The sequence below is a fragment of the Chiloscyllium punctatum genome, chromosome 39, assembly GCF_047496795.1.
Source record: "Chiloscyllium punctatum isolate Juve2018m chromosome 39, sChiPun1.3, whole genome shotgun sequence".
Lineage (NCBI taxonomy): Eukaryota > Metazoa > Chordata > Chondrichthyes > Orectolobiformes > Hemiscylliidae > Chiloscyllium > Chiloscyllium punctatum.
The window spans coordinates 54,577,909-54,582,673 of NC_092777.1; the positions used below are offsets into that span (position 1 = coordinate 54,577,909).

Here is a 4,765-nt window from a genome sequence, read left to right on the forward strand (position 1 = left end):
TCTTCAACCAGATCACTCAATGTCTGAATGGGAACAGACTTGACCTTTCCCACAACCATAACTTTGAAATCACAATATACCTCACACATCTTTGAGGCCACACTCTCATCACCATTTAATACACGAGTGGAATATTTCAATATCTATCGCAAAACACTGTCTTTTCCAAATATATGTACTGATACAATCCATGCCACTTCCATAATTTCTCTTCTGGAGATCTGCCGTCCAGGTGGTCACATAATAGTTGTGATGTGATTATAGCAATGTCAACATCACAGTGTGGAGCAACCCAAATCTTCTTAACCTTCACACTCCAATAAACACGTTCACTCAGGTCCTGAGGCTTAAATTTATTAAACTTGGACTTTGCAAAACGCAAAACTTCTATTGTTGTCAACCAAGTCCTCCGAAAGAAGATTCCAGTGTGACTCCAGTTCACCCAGAACCTTGTTCAGAGCTGTCGATGCGATGTGATATTGTGGCTTTGTGAGAAATGTCAGGCAACATTCGTTTATTGGATCATTTTATTCATTCCTTTGTGTTTGCACATCAGCTGTAAAGTGCTTTGACAGCCAGCTCACTTCATTGGAAGGTTGAAATGCATCACATTCTGTGACTTTGACAAATTCTTCAAACTGTCCTTTCTTCCCAGATGGTCTGCTGAGCATTGTACACAGTGTTCCTAGAATAACTTCAATATTTTGCATTACTGAGACCTGCTTCTAAGTGTCAACTATTTCCAGACTTTTTTTTTGTCAGAAACGCAATGCTGTTCCAATAAATGTTTGAGTTCACATTGTAACACTGTGGTACTCCATTTTTCTTTCTCAGAATCTCCATCTGATGTGAACATCACCATCTTCTATTGCCACAAAACTGCTGGATCAAAAATGGATACCCTGTCACAATCAGTCAGGATTAAAATTCCTGCAGATGGCCTTGTAAACAAGTTCAGATTCTGGTCAAAACAAAGTCAACATTTCTTGCACCAAAGTGTTTGCACTTTCATCCTCTAGCAATGTATGAAATCTTTCTAGCTATTGTGCCTATCTGATGAAGCTGATAACACTCTACAAATTCTAAAGTGCAATTTTGGCTGTACTATTGTCAGTAATCGTTGTGTACTTCACCCCACAATTATCAATCACTTACACAGAAAGTATCACATCACATTCATCTTTACTGCAAGTATGATATAATCAATGTGACCTTATACCCGAAACAAAAACAGAAATTGCTGGAAAAGCTCAGCAGGGTCTGTGAAGAGAAATCAGAGTTAGCATTTTGGGCACAACGACCCTTCCTCAGAACTCATCAGATTTGGAATAATCTTTCTGTGCTCTGTGCCCAACTCATAATCTCCTGGTGTTTAGATTAGATTAGATTAGATTCCCTACAGTGTGGAAACAGGCCCTTCGGTCCAACAAGTCCACACTGACCCTCCGAAGAGTAACCCACCCAGACCCCTTTCCCTCTGACTAATGCACCTAACACTATAGGGCAATTTAGCACGTCCAGTTCACCGGACCTGCACATCTTTGGACTGTGGAAGTAACCCGGAGGAAACCCACGCAGACACGGGGAGAATGTGCAAACTCCACACAGACAGTCACCTGAGGCTGGAATCGAACCTGGATCCCTGGTGCTGTAAGGCAGCAGTGCTAACCACTGAGTCTCCATTCCATCCAAAGTGGAGATGCTGGGGATTGAACCCGGGGCCTTCTGGCAAGCATTTATGAAATTCCACTTTTCGTTTGGCTTTGTAAAACCATGTGCTCCCATGTGCATCTTTTGCCCCAAATACCTTTTTAGGTAGCCCAGTTTCCAAACCTACCATTTTTACCCTGAGATGAGCTCAACTCCAGCATTTGCTTTAGAGCAAATAGCACATAGGACATCATTTGTTTCATGATAAGTGAGCATTTCACCCATGTGTATTGTCTATTTCAGTGTTGAAGATGGCATTTTGGTTTGGATGGTCTCAGAAAAGACATTTTTTTTTAAAATGTGCACGGAATTTCTTTCTTTTACTTTTCTTTCAGACACATTTCATCAACAAAGCACCTTATCAAGAAAGTAAAGTTTAAAAATACAAAGGAAACAGTAACCTTGATACTGGATGTTACATGTTACATCCTTCTGGACAGCCATTGGTTTCCTGGACCGCACGCTTCCTGGTCCTGCTGGTTACTGTCTGTAAACTCTCTAGGCACGGTGTCCCATTCCTACAACTTTCAGTTGGAGCTGACATGGCCTAGCCTCTTCCTGAACCGACCTCCAACAAACCCAAGACCACCACCACCTCAAGTACAAAGGATTGTGGAAGCACCAACATTTACAAGTTCCCCTACAGGCCACGTATTATCCCAATTTAGGTCTATATTGCCATTCCTTCAATGTTGTTGAGTCAAAATCCTGGAACTCCCTTTCTCACAACAGTGCGGGGTGTCCTTACACCTGAAGGACTTCAGAGGTTCAAGAAAACCACCTTCTGCGGAGTAGTTAGGGATGAGCAATAAATGCTGGCCTGGTCATTGATGCCCACATCCCATGACCAAATAATTTTAAAAATATTATGGAAAAATCCCAAAATCATATTCTAGAAACCCTTAAGACTTACAAGGGTCAGCAGCAAGCCTCAAAGATTGAGAAATGGCATTTTGGTTGGATATTAGTGATATCCCATCCAGCAAGTTACAAGTGGGAAAATAATGACATTGAATCAGCACAGCAGTTGGAGGATTAAAACGTCTGTGGAAGAAAGAATATAACATAGTTATGTTTTTCTCATGTGTGTAATAAAGCTTTGTGGTCTTAAAAGTGCATTTAGTTAAAAGTACCGTCTCAGAATCATAGAGACATACAGCAAGTAAACATAACCTCCTCTAGTCCCGCCTGTCAGCACTTGGCCCATATCCCTCCAGACCCTTCCTATTCATGCCCCCATCCAGCTGCCTTTTAAATGCTGTAATTGTACCAGCCTCCACCACTTCCTCTGGCAGCTCGTTCCATAGATGCTCCACCTTCTGTGTGAAAGAGTTGCCCCTTAGGTCTCTTTAATATCTTTGCTCAATGACTGACCTCCATGATAAAGACACAGACCATTCTTGGTTTTTAAGTGCGATTTCACTCCGGGATCTGACTTGTCCTGTATTACTAACAGTTGGATTTATAACAGGATTGAGAAAGCATGGTGATTTTAAACAAACGTGTGTATGCACATTGGGAAGATGAGAACAGTGCAATTTACTGTGGAAAAGATTGAGGCAGCTGCCAGGCACTTTTACATACTTAAATTGATAGTAGCAACAAGGTGTTAATTATGCTTTAAGATACAATCATATTTTGTAATTGATGTTTACCAGTTAGTGGCCATTACCCTTTGGTATCTGCCCTCCCCTTCCTGCATTGCTTCTGGGAATAGACAATATTAATGTATGAGCATAGTGTCATTGTGTTTTTCACTGAAATGTCAGTTAGCAGGAAATATGCACTCATTATCTAACTTGTTTGTATGAAGTGTTGGTAATCTCACAATTTAAACCATTATTTAAAGTATCAGAAGGCACTGATGGAGCCCAAGAAGTGTGTAAATAAGGAAAACTGTTCCTATTCACGAAAGGATCAGGAATGAACATACACAGGTAAAAGGTGGTTTGCATAACAAGTGAATGTAATGTGAGAAAAACTTGTTGCCATTCAGCCGGTATGTGGGGAAACAGCAGCAGAATGGAATAATAGAATCTCTACAGTGTGGAAACAGGCCCTTCAGCCCAAAAGTCCACACCAACCCTCTGAAGAGTGACCCACCCAGACCCATTCCCCTATTACTCTACATTTATCCCTGACTAATGCACCTAACCTAGTTAAAAATCACACAAAACCAGGTTATAATCCAACAGGTTTGATTGGAAGCACTAGCTTTCGGAGCGCTGCTCCTTCATCAGGTGGTTGAAAGAGCGGTGCTGCAAAAACTAGTGTGCTTCCAATTAACCCTGTTGGACTATAACCTGGTGTTGTGTGATTTTTAACTTTGTGCACCCCAGTCCAACACCAGCATCTCCAAATCGCACCTGACCTACACATCCTTGAACACTATGGGCAATTTAACATGGCCAATTCACCTAACCTGCACAATTTTGGACTGTGGGAGGAAACCAGAGCACCCAGAGGAAACCCATGCAGTTATGGGGAGAATGAGCAAACTCCACACAGACAGTCACCCAAGGCTGGAATTGAACCTGGGTGCCTAGTACTGTGAGGCAGCAGTGCTTGCCATTGAGCCACTGTGCCACCCCATAAAACAATATGGAACGCTTCACAAATTTGCGTGTCATCCTTGCGCAGGGGCCATGCTAATCTTCTCTGTATAGTTCCAATTTTAGTATATGTACTGCCGAAGCGAGTCTTAACTCACAACACTCATTCAGAGAGCCAGTGCAGACACAATAGAGTGAATGTTTTTCTTCTTCGTTATAACAATTCTGTAACTCTAATATAGCAGGAAATAGCTGGGTCCTCTTTCTGCTGTAGATGTTAGGACACATCTTGTTATTCTCTCAAACTACTTGCAGGACCTTATTGTTGTATTGGACTCTGGGCACCAAGTACTGGCAGCTGCTGGCTGGGGGTGGTTTACTGTCACCAATCATCCTTTTTACCCTTTTAATACAAAAGGAACATCAGGTTAAACAGCCCACTATCCTCTTTTCAATGTTGCATCTAACTAACAGTGGAAGAGGATAGTCCAGTAAAGAGTCTT

The 4,765-nt window shown here is 41.8% G+C and overlaps 1 non-coding gene across 1 annotated transcript; it reads right to left on the reverse strand.

Moving 5' to 3' along the window:
• Positions 1 to 4,305: 4,305 nt before the first annotated feature.
• Positions 4,306 to 4,412, reverse strand: LOC140464249 (U6 spliceosomal RNA). Its single transcript, XR_011954894.1, has one exon. It is a non-coding gene; the product is annotated as a U6 spliceosomal RNA (small nuclear RNA).
• Positions 4,413 to 4,765: the final 353 nt, after the last annotated feature.